Raw genomic sequence first — 23,231 nt, forward strand, 5'->3', positions numbered from 1 at the left:
CCTCTCACTGCTGTGGCCTCTCCCGTTGCGGAGCACAGGCTCCGGACACGCAGGCTCAGAGGCTGTGGCTCACGGGCCCAGCCGCTCCGCGGCATGTGGGATCTTCCCGGACCGGGGCACAAACCCGTGTCCCCTGGATCGGCAGGCGGACTCTCGACCACTGTGCCACCGGGGAAGCCCCAAGAGGGGAGGGGAGGAGAGGAGAGGAGAGGAGAAAACAGAGAAGGGAATGGGAGGGGGAGAGGAGGATGGGAGCTGTTTAGGGTGGGAAAGACCCAGTGTTCTCCTGGAATCATTTCCGCTTGGTCTGCTTGGAAGCAAGCGATTGGACCCAATGAACCTGAGAGACCCTTGCAGCCCATGGAATCTGCAAGAATCAAGGCGATGAAAGGAACGAAATCTTCCCTAAGCTTTCCTGAACAAAAGCTGCGTAGAAGGAGACAGCAACACCTTGACAGAGCACAGGAGCTCCTGTTCTACCTGAGGTGCCCTCAGGACTCAGTGTCCCCTCCTGGTCTTACTTTTTCTCCCGCGTCACATCCTCTCCTCCAATCACTTCATCCCTCCACCTATTTAGAGCATCAACTTGTTAATATTTGGGGGCCACAGACACTTCTGAGAATCTGATGACAGTTATGGACTCTCTCCCCCTTTCCCCCAAGTGTGCACTTTCACAGATACGTGCACCAGCTTTTGGATGGTCCAGAGGCTCAGATTCCTCAAGGAAAGAACCTGTGCTCTAGGACCTAAGATCTTAATCCCTCCATCACTCTGGAGCCTCTCACCCCTTTGCAATGCAGGGTTTCTTTCACTAGTGGCTCAGGCCTTCACTCCACTCATTTATTTATTTACTCACTCCTTCACCCACACACCCTAAACACTCCTATGTACCGAACACTGAGCTAGACTCCTGAATGAATGGGAGTCACAGGATGAAAGTTTCTGTTTCAAGAGGCTTCCCACTGACAGGAAAGACAGGCGGGTATGTAGGTAGATAATTAATGCACTGTATAATCGGGGGAACGCAAAGGATGGTGGGGCACAGAGAAGGGAGTAGCTAATCTCAGGGGTAGTCAGAGAGGGCTTCTCCAAGGAGGCGATCCAGATGTTGTCCCGTGAAGGATGAATAGGAGTTCAGGACATGGGAAATGGAGACGGAAGGAAGAAGGAACAAATAAAATCCTACTATATGCTGCGCACTTTGCACATGACAATAGAAATTGCTATGTTTATTCAGCACTTCCACACACCAGGCATTCATTCTTCCGATAGTTATGAGTACTGTCTTTTTAGATATGAGGAATGTCAGAGAGGTCACTGCTAACTCACCTAGGGTGGCCCAGCTAAGGAATGGCCGATGTGGGATTCACAAGGAGGCCTGTCTGACTTTAAGGTCATGCAATCAACTATGAGGCTGTATATGTGACTCCCACGACAGCAATGCAAATTCAGTGTTATCTTCCATATTTTTAGAGACGTGACTCTCAGAGAAGTTACGTCATTTGGTTGGTAAGTGACGAAGCAGGGATTTAACCTCAGTCCTGAACAACGGGAAATAAGAAGCAGCAGGGGGTGGTGTCCATGGGTCCTGCCAACACACCCTGGAAGCCTGGATGATCTCATCCAGACACCGTTCCTAACCTACCATGATGGTACCCACCTCAGGCCACCCACAACTCTGCCCCACAAATTTCGATGTCCATGGCCCCAGATCAACCACTGGCTCAATCGACAAGGCATATAATCAATACAAACAATTTCTTGCTGTCACATCTATGGTCATCCAAAGAAGTTGAAAGCAAGTCAAATATATAACTATAGACCAGTAGACGATACTAGTAATAATAATAATAATAATAAATTAGAGACCAGTAAACAGTAAATGTCGATGGTTCCTGCCCAGAGAGCTAATTAAGATTGCTATAAAATCTCCACTTCCCTTAGCTTTGTAGGCACAATCTATCACAGATCTTCAGCATTTCACACAAATGCTTGATTCTCCTCCTTCAGAATGAACCCCCCTAATCAACCAGCTTATGTCTATGAAGCTGGGAAGGCTAAAATCGATTGCTTTCATCGTATAATTTCCACTTTGGTCTCTGTTGTACGGCAGAAGATTAATTATCCAAAATGCCCAGGACCTGATGCATGATATTTCTGGAGCTTAACCCCCAATGCTCACAAAATTTAGGGAAAAAGATGTTATCCCGTAAAACGTAAGAGCAAATGAAAATCATAGACATTTGGCCTTCATCTATGGGACCATCTTGATGTGACTGAACGTGCTGGTTGTGCTCTGTCTGGTCTGTGGTGAGTGGACTGGGCCACTGGTGTGGCATCAGGGGTCCTTTATAACCTGGCCACACGCAGCCTGCCGTGCCCTCGGCGGTACACAGAGCAGACTGCTCCTCAGTCGGCACACGGGCAGGAGTTATTAAGCGGCTGATGAGTATTCTGAAACAATTCCAATGTTCGGAGTTCTAAATGGAGGCTCTGCTTCTATAGGACATTTAGGAGAACTCCACTCTCTCCACTGGCACCCACACCCTCCTTTCTACACACATTTTGTAAAACCATAAGGGAAATAAAATATTCAGGTAAATTGCCCGAAGACCACAGCGCGGACGAGTCAGCCTGCCAAAGTGAAACCACTGGGTGTCAGGCCTCAGCGAGAACAATCCCTTAGTAAGCTGATGTTGGAGAGCCCGGAGCCGGGTACAAAAGGTGGCTCAGGAGGATCATTATGTAATGCACGCAAGCGGAGAGCAGTATGAAAACCGAGATGCATGGCTGGCCCAGCTCTCCTAAAAGCCCCTTGCAATCGGTCTCTACCCTCAGCCGTCCTAGACACGTGCACATCACCTTTGATTTTTCCCAAGGGTAGCTGGAGACTGTCCAAACAGTACACATCTTGCTATCGAGAACCTGCACGTAAATGGTACACATGCTGCCACACCCCTCCTGTGCCCGTGCCAGACATCACTCACTGATCGTGATGCCTGGATGTGACCCCAGAACCCTCCGCGTGGGACTCCAGGCAGCCCCATTTTCAGCCGGGAAGAACCCGCTATCTGCTCCCCTTGCTCTAGTCCATTTCTCACTCATGCCTTCACCATCCACTGCAGGTCCTTAGTCCCGGCCCTCAGAATGGCGAGACCAGGTGTTGTGCTCAAGAACTGCTGGATGTGTGCGCACGGATGAGGTGCCCAGGGTCATGAACCCACCACAGCAGCGTGAAACCGGGAAAGGAGGCTAGAGAGGCAGGTTGGAGGGTCTCCAGGAAGGGCTCTGGCCTTCTCTTGGCAGTGACAGCGGGGTTGGAGCTGGGTCTCCAAGGCTAAGCAGGAACGGGAGAGCTGAGTCAGGCGGGGAAGGTGTGGAACCAGCCAAAGAGGTGGAAATGAGCACAGATCTGGTCCCCTGGGATGTCGAGGCACCTCCAGGTTGTCCTGCGGGTGCTCAGGCTGCAGTCAGCCTCACCGAGGCTGCCCTCACATCCCAGCAGGAGCGTCAAGTCCTGCCAACGTGATCTCCAACTATACTCTGAAATTACACCCTGATTTCATCCTCATCGGCAGGGCCCTTCATCACCTTTCTTCTCAGTCATGTGACAGCCCCATTCCATAGCCCAAGTTTTAAAAATAAGAATCTGGCCTGTGTCTTCCTGCTCCTGAGTCCACCTCCCAGTCTCTCACTCAGGGTCGTGGGATACAGAGCGAAGGGCTGGGCTTCACGTCAGGAACCCTGTGCTCCAACCCTGGCGCTGCCCCCACTTGCTGTGCGACTCCGTCGGTCTCCACCCCTCCCCCAACCACTCTGCTCTCACTGTGCCAGGTTCCCCGCCGCTGGGGCGCATGCCAGGCCTCCTTCAGGCCTCCCTGCCTTTTCATGCCTCCCTTTGTCCGGAACGTCCATCCCCGGCTCCTGGGCCACCCAAGGCGTTAGTCCTGGGTACGCCTGAATCCCCACAGGGCTGAGGACTCCTCACAGCCAGGGGCCCTGCCTTCCAGCTGCGATATCGTCCAATCTACTGTCCACATCAGGCAGGGAGGCCCCCGGTGGTGGGTTTCAAGTACCTCAGTCTTATGTCAGGAGCCACCCTCTTCACTACAAACCACTCCTGTCTGCCACGTCCTCCCTGCCCCTCACCCCACATCCATCCCTCAGTCACGCCAGCATCTGCCCAGCACTGTAGCTGTTCTCTGTCAGCTGTTTTATTGTCTTGCAAATTTAACATTTCTAAAATGTAAGTTCCACAGAAAAAGGGAGTTGGGTCTTTTACATTCTCTGCCGTACCCACAGTGCCCAGGCTGGCATAAGGTACATACAATGTGCTCAATAAATATTCGTTAGAGAAACAAATCAGTAGTCTGACATCTGGACCCCGAGGTTAGAATGCAGGTCTTCAGAATAGCTCTTGTGCTTTGTCCATCTGAAATGCTAGAACCACATAAAATGGGGTTCAGAAAATTGCATCGGATTTTAGGGAGTGTTCATAAATAAGGAAACCACAGGAGACGTGGCTTTAAAAGACAGGCGAGTCCACTGATGGAGGGCAAGGAAGTTCAGGTGCAAAGTTCAGTTTCAAGATGTCTGACGCCCTAGGATCTGTCTGGAAGGGAGCCAAGCAGGGCTCAGGCATTATGCTAAATTATGCAGGGTCTGCTTACGGGCATAATAAGGTCACTGACAAGGTACCATCAAGCCTGGCTGTTCCTGGCCACTGCCAGTGGTGGCTTGGACCCAGAGAGGTGGGTGTGGGGGGAGGAGGGTCTCAGCTGTCAGACCTCTCAGGCCTCTGAAAGGAGACTCCTGACCAAAGCACACCCTTTGGTTCAGAAAGAGGTTGGGTTGGGTTTTTTTTGTTTCACTATTGTTTAATTTCCTTTTAGCAGGTCAAGTCCTACTGAATATAAAGGTTAGCACAATTGGTGGTAATTGTACTGTATCCTGTTTTAATTGACTCTAATTGCTCATTTGCATTCCAATACTGGAATTGTGGGGTGTTTTCTCCCTACTTCCAGGACAAAGCTATTTATTTCATAGGGGGAGGGGATGGTCAGATCACTGAGAATGCCACGAAAGTTGAAGAAGGGCTGCCCCTCCCTACGTTTTCTAGGATAATGGAGTCAATTGGAAAGTTGAGCATTGTTCAAAAGGCATTGAGCTAGCAGGGTGGTGTTGGCGCAAGGACCCAAGACCACAGGGTCAGAAGGTACAGTTTGCTGAGCAGTTCGGGCAAGTTCCATGCTCTCCCTGGGCTGGCATTCTACCATCGACAATGAGGCGAGGTTAACTAATCCAAACTGTAATCACTCTTACCATCTGGCCAATTTTTTTTTTTTTTGCCACATACACGTATCATCTTTGCATTATTTACTTAGTATTTTCTATAAATCAATATGCTCTTTTACATTAAATAAATATTATGTAATAAGAAAACTGTAAGTTGCCGCGATAAACTGAAAACCATTCTCTCTTACCACAAATAGAAGATAAATGCAAAAATAAATGCAATGAAGATAAAACGGGATTAAATTCTAAGCCAAAGGTTCTGAGTCTGAGCTGTGTTCTCTCTTAGTTCAAAACCAAGTATAGCAGGTGTCAGAGAGGTGCTAAAAAATAAGCCAGCTTACTGCACCTTTTGCCTTAAGACACATGAAAAGGGAATACTGTCTCATTATGTGATGGGATGTTCTTTAATCTGGGCTCATATACCACCAAAATCACCCTGTGGACCGCCAGGAGAAAGAACACTTCCCCTATGTGTGAGAAAGACAGGATGGGTGAAGCTGACATCCATCCCCGCTACTGCAGTGTTTCCTAGAGCAGCGGTCCCCAACCTTTTTGGCACCAGGGACTGGTTTCATGGAAGACAATTTTTTCACAGATGGCCGGGGGGTTGGGGAGAGTGTGGGGGTGGGGTTGGGGGGGGCGGGTGTGTGTGTGGAGATGGTTCAGGTGGTAAATGCAAGCGATGGGGAGCAGCAGATGAAGCTTCACTCGCTCGCTTGCCCACTGCTCACCTCCTGCTGTGCAGACCGGTTCCTAACAGGCCGTGTGGTCCGAGGCCCAGGGTTTGGGGACCCCTGTCTAGAGCACAACTCTTTTCAAAGGACCAGGACTCCCTGGAGCTCTCCAGGGTCCTGATCCTGACTTGGGCTGAACCTTCCTCTAGCCAGCTAGCTGGAGCTTGGAAGACACTGAGGTTAACTGAGCACCTACTAGGTGCCTGAGATGTGTCACAGAGTATCTCTAACTGATCTTAATACCACTTGAATAAGTTCTATCCCCACTCTGCAGACAAAGAAAAAACTGAGGCTTGAGAGAGAAGTGGCTTGTTCCAGGTCACAGAGCTGTCAGTGATCAGGAGTTTGCCCTCTCCACCACATGTGCTGGGCTCTCTGCTGCAAACCTGGCGACACAATACTTTCCTGTCTTCAACTCCTGTTTGCTCCTCTGTCTGTCCTTAACCTCAGGGGCCCAGCTTGCCTGACTTTTGGCAGCAACTCATCATTGCCTGCTACCCCAGCCATGTTTGCCTCTGTGTCTGGGGTACATCTGCCCATCCCGTATGGTTGGAAAGCAGGGTACTGAACATCCAATCCTTAGAGGATCACTGTTTTGAACAGCAACAGATTTTTCCCAGCTTTGGATTTTGAGAGAGTACTACCTGAACTCCTAGGAAAGAACGTTACAGCAGGCACCAAACAGTCTGGCATAACTTCCATTAAGATGTTATTGATCTCTAGGAACAAGTTGCCAGGAGAAGGAGAATCTGAAAAGGGAGGTCACCATGGACACATCTGGCCTCTTCATCATTTTTAGAGGTGTTCTTAGACCGCTGTAGCAGAAACAGTAAACGAAGAAAAAACATTCTGTTTCAAGTAACCAAATTCTAAACAGGTGGAGGGAATCATGTTTGCAAAAGAAAATAGTGAAGGTATTCACTATTCAAGGAGGTAACAGTACTTTAGCAATGCAGCAATATTTCCACGAGGAGCTAAAGTTTTCATTTTTGTGCAGTGACAGTGGTTTGTCATTAGCACATGTGTGGAGCCTAAAAGAATATGCCAGAACATTGGCTTGCCTTGGGAATCAGGTAACATGGCCTCAGCCCTGAGCTGGGCTGAGGAGTAAGTGAGGGAAAGTGACAAGGGACAGGATTAGAACTGAGAGGCAACAAGGGAGGGAGGGATAACTGGGTTCTAAGTCCCCATCCCACCACAACGGTAGAAACTCTGAGCTGTCCCCCACCAAAGATCCACTCTCCCTTCTTCAGCAGTAACAAAACCCCTCAGTTTTGACTGGATCCACGGCTGCCTAGAATAGAGACATTTCCCAGCCTCTCTTGCAGCTAGGTGTGACCATGTGACTACGTTCTGGCCAATCAGATCCAAACAAAGGTGCCACGTACAACTTCCAGGTTGTATCCTTAAAGGGAAGGGCTGTACCCTTTCCTTTCCTTCTTGCCCTTCCCACGGGCTGGAATGAAGACCAGGTAGTGAGCCATCTTAGACCATGGAAATAGGGACAACACCCACAGGAAGGCAGAGGAACAAAACAGAAGGAGCCTGGGTCCCCACAAGCAGGCAGCTTACGCCTGGACTGTTACAGGAGAGAGAAGTGAACCATCTTCTTCCTGCTATTGCTCTTTGAGGTCTTCATTACAAGGAGTCAAACATGTAACCTAAATATCTAACCCTTGAATCTAACCCCTGACTACCTCTGTGACTGCGGGTAGGGCCTGCTCCCAATCTTAGTCTATGCCACCTTTCCTTAAGTGAATGCACCCACTCAGATGATCCGCACTATTCCTTTCTACTCAGAATGAAGCGAAGATGCTGAGGACAACCTGAGGATCTGAACGTGGACTCTTGAGAGCGACCATCCTACACCTGGGGTCAACCAGGAATAGGAATAAATAGAGTCAGGAAGTCTGCAGAAAGGTCCAGTCCATCATATTAAAAGAGAAGTTAGAACAGACCTGCCAGAGATCACCACTTCTTGGAAATCCACAGTTCCAACCTTCTCTGTCACAGTTTAGACTGACCTGACAGTGTGGACACCATCACTAAGTACAAAGGTGTGTGCCTGGGTTAGAAGGTCTCTGCAGCCTTCCAGGGCCTCCATCTTCCTCGGTGTAAAATGAAGATAACACCTGTTTCCAAGGTCGATGTGAAGATTAGAGATCACCACGCCAAGCACATGACACAGACACCGACCGCTCAATAACTGGAAGGATTCTGACTGCCTTTGCTGGTATCACTGAGGCAAGACGCGATGCCCTCCAGCCCAGTGGCCTTGGCTGGCCAAGAACAACATATCTGGGGGCTCAAAAATGCAAACAGAGAGGCTGTCTTAGCTCTATGGGGAGGGACAGAGTGGTGTCGCCCGGAAATCCCTATGGGATCCCCTTACTGACAAAGGGAGTGACAGGCAATGTGGTGGCAGTGGAAGGCTGGTGTTAAGAGGGGGTTATTCATTGGCTGGAAAATCTGGGTGAATCGGGTGAACAGGACTCAGAGATTAAAAAAAAAAAAATCGTCAGGACAGAGAGAAGTGTACACAGCCATCCTGAGGAGGTGTAGCAGCCAGACTCCGGGATAAAGGATGGAAGGCAGTGGGAGTGAGCCATAGGGGCCATTACGGATGGAATCCTCTGAAGTCCTAGCTCCAGCAGCGGCTGAGGGGCCAGGGGGCAGAGGGTGCTTAGATGGAACAGAAGACATTCTATCAGGCTGGACCAGTTAAGACAGAATTCCAATTTAAAAGAATAGAAGGGATTCAAAAGCTGAGTTGGAGGGAAGGACGGGTCCCAGATGTGCCACTGCAGACATGTTTATGTCAGGGATGAAGCTTGCCCTGCAAAGGGGGAAGCCGGGCTTCTGGAGAAGCTGAGGAAAACGAACATCACCAACCGCTGTGGGGCTCCAGGAACCCAGCGAGGAAGGGGCTCAGGGGCTCCCCACTGAGGGGTACGTGGTTGCTGGGGGCTCATGTGCAGCTTATGGAGAGGAACTTGCAGAGACTTCTCTGACCCTGACCCCAAAATGCCACTCTCAGCCCTGGTAGTTCAGGAGAGAAGGATTCACTCAACACCTAATCTCATCATCAGGGTTGGGGCATTGTGGGCAGGAAGCCCAACATCTCAGGAGGCCAGGGAATGGTGTGACTCTTTCTTCTTGCTGATGGTTGGCACCAAAAAGATCATCCACACCCATGGCCTATTCCAACCTTGAGATCCCACGGCTTTATTATTTAGTCGTCAGGGACATCCTGGTTGACAGCAGAGGGCGCAAGAGGGAACGTGCTCAGTTTGGGAGAAATGGAAGATCAGGGGATACTTGGTAATGACGTAACGATGGGACTAGTTTTTGTTGCTGGCTCTACATGCTTTGCTCTTACTCTATCAAATCCTAAAAGACAGAAAGTAGTATTATCATTCCCATTGCACAGAGGCGGAAACGGAGGCTCCCAGAATTAGAGTATTTGGCCCACGGTTGCCCAGATAGAAAAAGGTAGGATTCAAGCTCAGAGCCATCCAACTCCAAAGCCGACACTCAACTACTACCCAGCCCCACAGGGAATTCAAGTGCAGCTTCATCTCACACCACATCTCCCTGTGTTCCCTGAACAAACCCTGCACTTCCCCACGTGCAAGACTTTGCTTCTGTTCACCCAGAAGCTCCTTTCCTCCTTCTCTACTTACCAACATCTCGCCAGTCTTCAAGACCAGTTCAGTTACTATGTCTTCCAGGTCTCAGCATGAGGCCATCCAGGAAGGACAAAATGCTCCTTCCATAGCCTACAGCACACTGGGCAATACAGCACACAGATACGGGATAGGCCTTGACTCCAGAAAATCCAAGTTCAAAACCCAGCCTCTGGTGCTTTCTATGTATGTGGCTGATTTTTGGCAAGCTGTCTTTCTAGGTCTTCCAATTCTTTTCTGTAAAGTGTGGACAATAATGCAGCAGATTGACTCAATCCCTCTGAGCCGTAAGTTTTGTTTTGTTTTTCAATTAATTTGTTTATTTTTGGCTGCATTGGGTCTTCGTTGCTACACATGGGCTTTCTCTAGTTGCTACAAGCACAGGCTACTCTTCGTTGCGGTGCGCGGGCTTCTCATTGCGATGGCTGCTCTTGGTGCGGAGCACGGGCTCTAGGCGCGCGGGCTTCAGTAGTTGTGGCGCGCGGGCTCTAGAGCGCAGGCTCAGGTGTGGCGCACGGGCTTAGTTGCTCCGCGGCATGTGGGATCTTCCCAGGCCATGGCTCGAACCCGTGTCCCCTGCATTGGCAGGTGGATTCTTAACCACTGCACCAACAGGGAAGTCCCTGAGCCGTGGGTTCTTAAGTCCATGGAATGTGGATAACAGTTCCCACCTCTCAAGGCAGGTGTGAGTTACACGAGCCAGTGTCTACACAGCAGCAGGCACAGCAGCCCTTACTCAACAGCTCTCCTTCCTCCTGAGCCCTTTTTCATTCTATACTCTCGTGCACCTGCCTCTCCCTTACGGAGGGTAAGGGCCTTATCTTTGCGTGCTCTGCGTGCTCCTCGTTGAGGCCTATGAAAGCTGTAAACACTTGGTGAATGAGCCCATTCTGACCCCAGTTACCCAGTGAGAATGAATGGGACAAAACAGGACATCAACCCATGTGTCTACAACGGGCTTTCAGTGCAAACAGTCTGCTCTCGCTCGAGCCTCTCCATCTGCAAGTAAAGGACATTCTGTCCAATTCAATTCACCAGCCATTTATTAAGCCCACTGGGTGCCAGGTCCTGTGCTGGTCTTCGACATCATGCTGATGAAATGAGCCAGACCCAGACAGTGACAGTCATGACGAAGGACCATTGCGGGGACAGCAGCAGTGGGAGCTCAGGGACACAGAGGCAGCTCAGGTGGCAATGTGTCGCTAGAGAGGTCCTCCTGGAGCTGGGCTTTGAAGGGGAACAGGCTGTCCTGCTGCTCCCAAGGAGTCCTGATCTAGAACATGCTGTGTGAATACATTCCTTAGAACAAGAGGGGTCAGCACACAGGGCGCTTCAGCCTAGGAACCTCACCTCTAGGAAAGAAACAAGATCTGCATGGTGGCAGGGAAGCCGTGTCCGGAGGGAACAAGAGACTTAAAGAACAACCACATGCACAAAGATTGCGGAGCCCAATTCAAGTCCTTGTCCACAGGATACCTAAAAAAAAAAAAAATCACTGGAAGGGGGAGTCTGGTGTTTAAGCCTATTTCATGGTGAATTAAGATGAGCGAGAGAGTCAATGCTATTGATTTTTACACATCTCCACCACGAAGACCACAAAAATGAAAACAAATCCCCCGAATAGCCCAAGAACATAAATATTCCATGCAGTGTCCAGCCAAGCTTCCACCAGCATTAGGAGCTATTATTTACGGCCTGGAAAAGACACTGGTACCTTGGCTTATAGAGATTTAAACACCATCCATCTCTCTTGGACTAGAAGGCTGCTGTCGCCATGGCAACCAAGGGCACCAGGAAAGCACAACCTTAAATCCCAGGCAAGGGTTTACTGGTGCAGGGAGGTTATCGAACAAGAAACACCACTCCATGTCCTCTTACTTTAGTCTTCAACACACTCTTAGTGATGGAGGGGAGAGGAGAGCGCCCATACTCAGGGGCTGTGTCTGCAGCCAGAAAGGGCAAGATGCTGCCTGGATCCCGTAAGCATCACCTGTTCCCTAAGACAGACAGCTTCTCATCCATCCCACAGGGCAACAACTGGGGGGCTCTCCTGGGCCCTTTCTCAGGCGTCCTGAGCAACACGGGTCCTTCCCAGACCACCTGCGCTAGCTGCAACACGCTCCTTCCAAAACAGCTTCATTGGTTGAAAGAAGAATCCATGCTTGCCTCCTGTTCTTGCCTCAGGTGATGGCCATCTGTCTTGTTTCCCAACTCTCCACTCAAGGGCCGCTCCCCAAGGACACCAGGGCACCTCATTAACGGACACGTCTTTCTCCCAGTTCCCAGCTTAAAAACTTTCCCCCATTAAATGCTTCTGCATTCCTGCTTCCTTTCCTCATGTTTTAGTCTTTTACCAGTTCATTTTTTCACACATTCTTTCCGTCAATTCATCAACCAGTCAGCCAACTCTGATTAGCATCTGTTATGTGCCAGTTACTGCAGTAGGCATAGAGGATGCGAAGGTAGATCAGGAGCGAGCCCTGCCCTCTGGCTGTCATGGTGGCTGCTTGCTGGGTCTGCAGATTTCTAAGCGGTTTCCCGGAAGTCCGGCCTCCTCCCACATCTGTTCTTTCTCTACACGCTCCCGTGGCTTTTCTTACCTACTCCTGCGGTTCTTGGGGCCACTGATGTGCTCATGATCCTCAGTGTCTCTCACCAGCCCAGTGGTATCTCTTGAGTTTAAGACCCATACTTTCAACACCCTTTTGTGTACATCCACCTGGATTTCCTACCTACAACCGCATGCTCAAAACAAAAATTGTTACTTTCTCCCCCAATCTGTTCCTCCTTCTGTGTCTCTTTCTTGGATAATGGTGTCACCTACACGACAACCTCACTGTGTCCTCTTTGAGTTCAACTTCTGAACTCAAACGAATAAAGCCTTTGAAAGGGAGAGACGCACAGTTGGGATCCACTGCCCTGCAGCCCCGATGCTGCCCTCCCCAGGCGTGGCCAGCTGCAGGGGGCCCTCCCTCTCCTACTCTCTTCCAGGTCCCCCCCCAACCAGCCTTTCTCTACTTCCCAGAGAACTCGGCTTCCTCCACCGCTCATCTCCCCAAGTCCCATATCTTTACGCCTCGGTCCTTCTCTTGAATTCTCTCCCTGGGTATCCCACCCGTTCCCAGAGCTTTAATTCCATCAACTCTAAAATGCGTTCTTTTAGCACTATTTATCTTGTGGTCTCTGAAATCAGGATGTCCCCCAGGTGGCATGTAGTTAGCACTCTCTGAGTGTAAGGGACCTGGCTCAGAGCTGATCCTTTCATCATCACTTTGGCTGAGTTACGGGCTCTGTTGGTTAAAATATTTTTAAATCAATTTAATTTAAATCAATTGCTGTTTGATGTTTAGAACGTCTTTTGAAAAGATTACACTGTGTTTCACAGACAGAGCGTTCAAGTTGATACTTTAAAGCAAATATAAATCATTAGAGAAATGATCACGATCCTGTATTTTCTTGCAGAGAAACAACCAAGTACTTTATGGATCTGAGAAGATACGCACCAGTAGACGAAGCTGGGTTATGCTGTTACTGCAGTACACGCAAACTGATCGCTGTCGTACCTCAAACAATACCCCTGCAGACAGGAGAACCTGCCGGTTCCTTTGGGAGAGTTAAATAATCTTCAAAGCAACAAGAGTCCGGTGTGGTTATTTCATGTGTCACAAAGGAATAACCAACGTGAAGGTAATGTAGAGCAGATTAACTAGCAGTATTTCTGCTTCTGACGTACATCCTTCTTCACTGGACGTATTATGTACCTTCTGGCATATAAAATAACAGTGTAACTTAGAACAGGTAAAATATGGCATGTCAGAGGTTTCTCATCTTTTGGGGGACACAGGCCCTTTTGAAAATCAGATGATAGCTGTGGACTCATACCCTAGAAAAATGTACTTATTCACATGATCCCATCATTTTTTTAAAGATTTTTTTTTTGATGTGGACCAATTTTAAAGTCTTTATTGAATTTGTTACAATATTGCTTCTGTTTTTTTATGTTTTGGTTTTTTGGCCATGAGACACGTGGGATCTTAGCTCCCCAACCAGGGATCGAGCCCATACCCCCTGCATTGGAAGGCGAAGTCTTAACCACTGGACTGCCAGGGAAGTCCCCTGATCCCATCATTTTTATACAATTCCGAGGGGTTTCAGGGGCCCCCCTGCAGCATCCCTGGGCCCCAGGTAAAGAAATCCTAACACACAAACTGATGACTCTACTCCACATCCCTCTGTCCGAGCTCCAGGCTTCCCGTCCACCACCCGGACATCTCCACTTGCCAGTCTCAGAGGCACTGCAAACGTAACGGGTCCCCAAAGAGAGGCATATCTCCCTCAGTTCCGGCCCAACTTCTCCCTCCCCTGACACCAACCCATCTCACTCAACAGCTCCACCAAGCACGGGCACTCAAGCCAGGAAGCTGCGTGGACTTCTCTGCCCCTGACACCCTCTGCGTTAAGTCACCGAGGGTGGATGCTCACCCTTGTGTACTTCTCAAACCGTCCTCTTCTCTCCGAAAGCGCCACCACCTCCTACCGAACGACTACTATGTGGAATGCAGCCTCAGGTCCCATGTACCCATTCCCCATGCCACAAGCATGGCGGCCTTTCTCTAAAGAAAGCCCGGTCACGACACCCCTCTGCTTTAAGCCCTTTGTGCCTCTCCACCACTTTCACCTCACTAGGTGCCTTCCTAAGCCACCCCTGCCTGCCACTCCAACCCGTCTCCCTCCGTTCCCTGTCAAGGACTGTGCACTGGCCACCCTGAACTTCTTTCTGTTCCTTTCCTGAGCCATGACCCCCCACTCCACCCTCTCTCTGTACCAGCCCACACTTTGCACAGGGACCACATCTTAGGTATTTGCCTCTGTGTCTCCAGGACTTACCAGGGTGCCTGTAATCCAGGAGGTGTTTAATAAATGCATGTCGAAGTAACCTTAAGGCACAGGGTTCCATAAAACACTAATGCAGTACTAAATGCTCTCCTGAGGCAGAAAAACAGAGAGGGTTCTGGTCCCAGCTCTGGGGCCTTGAGCAGGTTACGGCACCTCTCCAAGCCTCAGTGTGCAAATCCAGAAAATGGGAATGAAAACATCTACTTCAAAGGGTTGTTGCAAAGGTTAAACAATTTAAGATAAGTTGGCCGTTGCTGCAAAAGCAGTATTGTCACCTAAAGGGCAACCTGGAGACACACAGGGCTATTTTAGGTGACCACAAAGACTGAGGGTCAGCATTTAATGACTCAGGCCTAGGAAAGCTGGCAATCCTGCATGCACGGGGACAGTCCCGCACAACAATACTGCCCTGTTTTTCATGATTTCTAAACGTGCCACCAGACACTCATGGGTGTGGGTTGCTTATAATTATTAAGCCTAGAATCTGATTCTGCTTTACATATAACCTCAAAGTATATTTCACTTCATTTTAATATAAACTGAATTTTCCAGAAATGCAATTACCATATAAATTGAAGGTGGATGGTACCATCTTTTATTCAGTGCTTTACCAAATGTTATCCATCATTTAAGAAGATCACGTCACTACCGGCGATGCCACCAGTGGAACCTGAGTAGCCAGTGCCACTCCCTTCTATGAGTCCATGTTTGTAGCCACGGTATTCACGGAGATTCTATAATAATGTAGGTGCTAGCTCTTATTTCAAGATGTAAAATGTAGAGGAAAAGTACAGACAACATGTGGCTCTCCCATCTCTCAGCCAAATGCAATCACTCCAGGGCGGTGCTGGTACCCGTCGACTAGATTATGTTTGTGTCTGAGCCTTTACATGTTGAAACACATGTTGTTTTATTATAAGTTGCTTCCTTTCTGCTTTCCCTTTAAAATACAGCTGGGATATGATATAGATTTTCTCAGACTTACCTGTGCTGGTAGGTTATTTATGACTTGCATTTCTAGGTGGCAAAGGCAGTGTTACAATCCTCACCATCAACAGGGGTGCTGGGTCTATAACGGGGCTCGTAAAAGCTGTGGTGCCAGGGCTGGCACAGAGGCAGCACCGGTTTCCCGGTGTCAATACGATGACCGTCAGAGCACCGGGCCAGTCATAACTTACACAACATACTTGTGATTCAGGGCCACAGCGGTGTCTGGCTTCTGCAGAGTGAGTTACCACCTGCTCCAACGTTCTCACTGGGGGGCTCTCGTTTATTACGCACGGGCGGCTGTCAAACAGGAAGGCAGGCAGCTGCTGCCCAGCACAGAGTGCAATGTGAGGCGTGTCGGGGACCCCTCCACTCTCCTCAAATACATCCTTGCTCAAGAACTCTCAATGGCTCCCCGTTGCCCACCTGCCCACGGGACCTAGTCTAGCCCGACCCTGGAGTCTGGCCCAGCCTATCGCTTCCAACCTCCACAGCCATGCTTGACGGTCCCTTTCCTTACCCCTCCTCCTGCACATAGCCATCCTTCAGCGTGAAGCTCACGTCCCACCTCTCCCAGGGGCACTTTCCAGACAGCTCTGGGCCACAGCAACTTCTTTATCCAAACTCTGTACCAGCACTGACCAAGCCATCATTTGACAGTTCATCTATACTACAAAATGCTGTTAATTATCTTCAAGTGAGTGAATCCAATCTTACTGCCCCACTAGACTGAAAACTCTTTTAAGCTGGAGAATAGGTTTATAGAAATTACAAGCCATAAAATAAAAACAATAGCGATTTGTGTGTTTACTGTGTGATAAGCAGATAATTTAAAGGCAGCACCTCACTTAAGCTTCACAGCAACCCAACGAGATGGGTCCTCTGACTGCCCCCAGTGAAGGCTGAGGAAACAGCTCAGAGGCAAAGAAAGGCCCACCCCCAGGGTCATGCTGGAGGCAGAGCTGTGATGCAAACTCCTGTCCGCCGGGCTCTGCTCTCTCCCACCCTCCCACCACCGGTGGGCCCGTAGTGAGCACTCGGGCCGGAGGGCGGCTGAAGGTTCACTTACTGAGGGCTCTGCATTCACCAGTGGGAAGAACAGTGGTTGGGGATCGGCTTCCACCTTGGCGGACCTGGGTTCGAATCCTGCCTCTGCTAGCCACGTGACCCATGCCCATCACCTACGCCTCCGGGACTTAATTTATAAAGTGGGCGTGCTGACCCTCACCTGACCGTCTTCTGTAAAGTTAAATTAGACAATGAACAGAGAGTGCCGAGCCCAATGTCAGGCATACAGTAGGTGCTCTGTAAAAGGCATTTCCTTAGCTTGGGGGGAGGACCCGAGCTTTGAACCTGGGCAGCCTGACCCCTTAGCTTCTGTGCCCCCTGCTCATCTCCCTGCACCCCCTCGACCTGCAGTCACCCTCCATTTGCTCATCATCCCCAGAGAGGGTCTCGCACCTACAGCTGCACACAGGTCACACGCAGCTGCCATCCACCCTGCCTCCTTTTCCACTTCTCTCCCCCGAGAACGGTTTTCCCTCTGCTGTTTCTTTAGCCACAGGGAGGGCAGGGGGCGGGCAGGGCGGGGAAGAGAGCTTGGTCGTGTGACTGCCAGGAAATGCTTTAGAACTTTCACCTCAATCAATCAAACAGGTCCTAGCATGTGACAGGCATCACACACTTGTTGGCTGATTGAATCAACACGTGATAGTTCCCAGCACCTACCACGTGGGCTACCCCGGGGACAGAGAAATGCACAAGGGCCCCCGACAAGCCAGGGGTGCTCTGTCAGCATACACAAAGAGGAAGAAAGAGGGAAGGAAAAAGGGAGGAGGGAGGAAAAAGGATGTAAGCTAGCTTTTTGGCCTTTGTACGTGGTTCCTTTTACCTGGAATCTCCTTTCTCCTCTGCCTTTGGGTAATTAATAACCACCCGTACCTCCCCAGCCAGCATGGATCCCACTGCTTCCTGCATTTATCCCCAGCACAGTGATATTTTGTAACTGCCTGTTTACCTGTCTTCTAAACTCTAGCCTCTAAACTTGTTTAGAGTTGATATCTGTGGTCCTGGGCACAGGACACGGTACACAGGACATGTTTAATAAATATTTGCCCTACAGGGTAGGAAATCACTCTGGGCCCACAAGCCCAGCAGTCACGAGACGACGAGAGGCAAACTCAGGGCAGCTGGATGCTGCCGAGACGAGAGCCATCAGGGGAGTGAAGAGAAAGCCGCGAAGGATGAGGGTGGGAGGGGCCCTGAAGGCTTCCCGGAGGAGAAGAGAAAGCAAGAGCTGGAAGGGGGCAAAGTGCCCCGGTCACCCTGCTCATCTGTCAAGTGAACATGGAGAAGGGAGCGCTGGTGGAAAGTGGGGACAGGGAGGCGGGTCTGAGGGAACAGGTGTTCGGGGTGAAGGAGACTTACCTCTTTCATCCAATCCTAACATTTCCCAAATGCCAGGACCGGACTTGAGCTGGGCCTTCAACCATGAGCATCTGGGCATGAGGAGAGAGATGCTGGGGGGCCCAGCCCGGCTGGAAGCAGGGGGTGGGAAGGGAAAGTAGACAAAGATTCTTGGGGCAGATAAGACTGATTCTGGCAGAGGTTTCACACCCTGTCACCTTCCTAGCAAAATGATCTCCCATAGGGAAGGAAAGCCACGTGAATGATCTCCCATAGGGAAGGAAAGCCACGTGAATCAAGCACTCCCATTAGCATTTTCAGTGACTGGAAAAACTGTAAGTATCTTGAGTCCAGTAAGTCATGGAAGAGTTTACGATGTCATGAAAGATTTATTCAATGGAATTTAAAAATCGTCTTTTGGCAAAATGGGGGCAGCAGGAAGGCCCTGTGATGAAAAAGGCAAAACATTCAATTCTATCATGTTATGATTAAATGAGGTACAAACTATGGTTATACGAAATGTGTACAAGGATTGGAGGGCAACAGGGAAGTGATTTGGGGGGGACCATTTTTCACTTTGAAATAGCTATTGTTACATATTCTTTGGGCAATTTTTAAGACTCAGAGTAGGTGCTATAGATGCTGGGAAGCTATGGTGGAGTTCTGAGGGAACAGGTACATAACGAAAGCCATGGTTAAGAAAGCAGAGTCTGGCAGTGGTCAACACGCGGCCTGGGTCTGGGTGGCCTGCTGTGCCAACATGCGGGGGTGAGGTGGGGGGCACGTGGATGAAGGTGCTGGGAAGGCTCTGCTAGGTGGCTAGGCTACAGTCCCAGTTATGCAAGCAAACACTAATTTGGGTGTTGCTGTGAAGGTGTTTTATAGATGTGATTAAAGTCCATAATCAGTTGACTTTAAGTAAGGGAGATTGTTCTAGATGATCTGGGTAGGCTGATCCAATCGGTTCAAAGGCCTTAAGAGCAGAACCAAGGTTTCCCTAATGGAGAACGCCCACCTGTGGGCATCGTTTCCTGCAGAGAGCTACAGCCCACCCTCTGGATGCCAGATTTGCCCAGGCAGCCCTCACCACCACCAATTCCTCAACGGAATCTCTGAATACGTATCTCCTGGCTCTGCTGCTCTGGTTGAATGCTGACCGACAAAGATGGCCACAGGGGTGGGGAGCAGAGGGGATCTGCAGACACCCTGGTGGGAGACAAGCGCAGTGGAGTGACGGACGCCTCCACAACACGCCAGTCCCCTGCTTAGCCCCCGGCCTGCATTCTGCATAGGCTCACGCCATCCCTCACTGCTCCCCCAGATGTCTCTTTGGGCCTTTGCCTGTCACTGTTCCCACCACATCTGTCAGAGCCAGCCCACCCGTCACCTGCCCGGAGCCTCCTGGACATGCTGACCCCTCCCACCCCACCCCCGGCATGCTCTGGCTGCCAGGCCCCCAGGACGCAAAAGTTCTCTCCCTAGTGACACCAGCGCAGCCCCCCCACCTGTCACTGCACCCGTCACGCTACCCTTGAAAGAAGGGGAAACGGAGGCCCAGGGAAATGGAGTAACACAGACAGCCAGGGAGGGCGGTGGTGGCCGCACTAACTCACACTGCTGGCGGGTTGTGGGGCAGGACTCTTGACACCAAACGTTGGCTCATTCCATCCTTCATCACTAGCTCTGTCTTCAGCTTCTCTGCCCAATTCTGGAGGGCAGGGTACACAGCTAGCAATTCTTTTAAACTCCCCCTTGCAGTGCTCAGCCTGGTGCTAATATTCAGGAGGCTCAACATAAATACTTCTGCCCGTTTCTGGTTCAGCCCATGACACCTTGCTTGGTCTCACGTGGAGTGCAAAGCCGACTTGACTCCTTGACGCTGCCATGCGGGAGGGCGGCTCGTTTCCCAGGGAGATGGCCGCACGTGGATGGGCTGCGGGCAGGGCCGGGCTCCCCGGGGCGCTCCAGAAGGGTTAACAGCGCCCACTCCCCTTGGGCCCCCCTCTGTGCTCCGAGGGCTTTCTCAGGAGGCGGCCAGCCCCGCGGGACCCCTCCCACCCAGAAACCACTCAGACTTTGGGGGGCCTTTGTGCTTTAATAAAGACGGTATTACTGAGTCGCAAAGCTTCCCTCCTCTCCAACCCTCCTCGCTGCCAGGGTTCCCGCTAAAGGTGAAGCGCCGTCATTCAAGGCCAAAGAAAGGGCTGAATCAAGACGCTAAACTCTTTTGACTTAATGTTACAATCTACGGCTCTCCCCGGACCAGTTGTGTGAGAAGCGCTCCCAACATCGCACAAAGGCCCCTCAGCAGTGGCTTGGGGTGTCCTCGGGCTCTGGGGGCGGAGGGCAGGGGATCTCCTTGCGGGGCTCTCTGCATGCATCTCATGAACGCTCTAGTTTCCTCTCTGAATGCAGACAGCAGCCGGGCGCTGGAAGAGCCCCACCACCAACGCCGTCCCCGCTTGCTTCAGGCTGCAACAAAGGCCACTTGAGGGCCGAGAGACAGCACTGCCCAGTTCCTTTCCTGGGCCTGTTCTCTCCCCTTTCACACATCTTTCCCTTTCATTCCCCCCTGCCCCCTTTACTCCTGCTTTATGCCTCATTGAATCCATCAGCCACTTTATGGGGCGCTCCTGAAGCATAAATTTTCTGTGGGGGGCTCCTGAGGGTTTCCCTGCTGGCAGCTCCAAACCCCCTTGGTGGTAGTGGGAGGGAGGGAGAAAAAGGCACACACTTGAGGGAGGAGCCACGGATGGCCCCTCCAGGCTGCATCTCCGTCTGGCAGGTCTGGGATAAGCTGGAGGCAGCAGGCACCCTCACCGGCCAAGAGGCCCCACCCTGCTCCTCCCTGCTCCCGAAGGGGTGTGATCCCTCACGATCTTAGGGCGAGCAGCTTAAGCCCCGTGAGCCTTTGTCTTCCCATCTGTAAAATGGGGATAGCAATCGTGCCTTTCTCATAGGGTTGTCTTAATGGCTCAGCGGGCTAATGTAGCAAGCGCCTTAGAACAGGGCCTGGATCAAAGTGCCACTGAAACATCTGCTTTACCATTACCATCACGCAGAGGACGCGGGCTGTTTAAGGGCCCTTGCACAAATGTAACGGAAACAGGCTGTGGTTATCAGTGGGAAGACAGGTGAAGGGGAGTAAGAGGTACAAACTACTAGGTATAAAATAAATGAGTTACAAGGATGACGTAAGTACAGCACAGGGAATATAGCCAATATTTCCCAATAACTTTATATGGAGTATAATCTATAAGAACATTGAATCGCTATGTTGTACACCTGAAACTAATATTGTAAGTCAACTACACTTTAATAAAAGAAAGAGTCCTTGTACTACCTCCAACGCCTCTACTTGTTTGTGAATGAAGGAAGGAAAAGAAAAAAATAAATCAATTCAAGGCTATTTGCAGCTGTTTCTGTGTGAGTGTGTCTGTGTGTGTTTTCTTCTTTCCTGCCTTGGTGTCCTGGAGCTCTGAAAAGAATAAGAACAGTGGCCTAAAGCAGTGAACAGGCAGGATTCTGCTTAAAACCCCAGCTAATCCTGCAGCTTCCTTTAAAGTGGCACTAGGAGGAGGCAGGGAAGAGGCCAGAACTGTTTTTGTAGCACCCTCCCCTCCCAACCACTGCTCCTGGAGACCAGGAAACGAGGGGGAAAAATCCATAAATCATCCTCTGAGAGGAGGACAGAAGAAGGAATCGCCAGGGGGACAGAGCAAAGAACAGCGGCCAGCTGGGCAGGGAGTGCGGGCGGCATGAGGGGGCACCTGACTAGCTGGTGGGCAGGGAGGGCTGCCTGCAGAGGGCAGAGCATCTAGGCAAGAGCTGGGCAAGCCGCCCCATTCAAAACTCAAAAGAAAGAGAAAGGTCTGAGGCTCCTGTGCAGCATCCGGTCCCGCAGAAGGAGGACGCCACACCAAAAGGTGTCTCTGATCGGACACTTCTCTCCATCCCGCTGCACCTTCCCCCTGGTCACCCGCTACTAGAGCTCCCCAGCCTCTCCGCTCCCACCCGTCCATTGTCCACGAGTAGCCAGAGCCAGATTTTCAGGATGAAAGTCAGATCGTGCTACCCCTGCTTAAAAATTTTCAGCTGCTCTCCACGGCCCTTAGAATAAAATCCCCGACCCTTCACCATGGCTGTTAGTCTGTCCCCTGCCCCATCACGTGCTAACATCGACTCCATCTGGCCTCCACCTTTACTTTGCCTCTCAAATTCACCGAGTCCTTCCCACTTGAGAATTTCATCTGTGCTGCTCACCAGGCCAATCCCTTCACATCCTTCCCATCACAGATGGGGGCCTCTCTCAGGGAGGCTTTCCTGGCCCCCCCGTGAGAATATCTCCTGCCCTAATTCTTCCCCCTCAAGGCCCCCGTCCTCCGCCCACAGCGTTTCTATAGCTGCTTGTTCTCCATCTCCCCCACCAACAGTCAGCTTCACAGTCTGACTCGCTCGCCACTGAAAAGAGCCCCCAGCCTGGTACCTGGCACACAGTAGGGGAGCGATAAACATTTAATGAATGAACAGAAGAATCAATGAGTAACATCCATAGCAAGTGAGCATTTGGATACAAGAACCAGAACATTTAGGAGCTGGAAAGGCTGGGGTGAGATTTTAAGATTCCTTCAGAAAAGCTCTCCATTGCAAACAATCACTGTAGCTTTTCAGCATCTGAAGTGGTCCACGTTTGGGGTGACAGCAATTTAGGTGTTAGTTTCTTGTTACATGGCAAATAGTTTGCATTAATTAGTTTAACAGAGGAGAGATCCATGAACTTTTTCTGTGAAGGGCCAGATAGTGAATATTTTAGGCTTTGTGGGTCACACAAACTCTGTTGCAACTACTCAGCTCTGCCATTGTAGTAGCACAAAAGCAGCTGAAGGCAACGCAGAAACATATGGATGTGGCTGTGTTCCAATAAAACTTTATTTACAAAAGCAGGCCATAGGTGAAATCTTGCCAAAGGCCAATGCTGACCGATCCCCAGGTCGGACTAAGGCCTAGCAAAGCCACAAGAGAAGGACACGTAGTAAGGACCGGTTTTTTCAGTCTTCAAAGAATATGCATAGCAGGTACTAGGCTATCACCATTCCCTAACGTTGCTTCCATGCTGTAGGATGACAACACAGAATAAAGACAGGAGCACCTTGAATTTATTTGAAATTATTGTTTCATAGAACATAAAGGATTTCAGTTGTGTCATTCTGCATGTCAGCAATATGTT

The 23,231-nt window shown here is 50.4% G+C and overlaps 1 protein-coding gene across 6 annotated transcripts in view; it reads right to left on the reverse strand.

Moving 5' to 3' along the window:
- SLC6A11 (solute carrier family 6 member 11) overlaps nucleotides 1–23,231 on the reverse strand; it is a 147,270-nt gene that overhangs the window by 94,022 nt on the left and 30,017 nt on the right. The gene's annotated exons all lie outside the window — the stretch shown is intronic.

Source organism: Lagenorhynchus albirostris, chromosome 10 (genome assembly GCF_949774975.1).
Source record: "Lagenorhynchus albirostris chromosome 10, mLagAlb1.1, whole genome shotgun sequence".
Lineage (NCBI taxonomy): Eukaryota > Metazoa > Chordata > Mammalia > Artiodactyla > Delphinidae > Lagenorhynchus > Lagenorhynchus albirostris.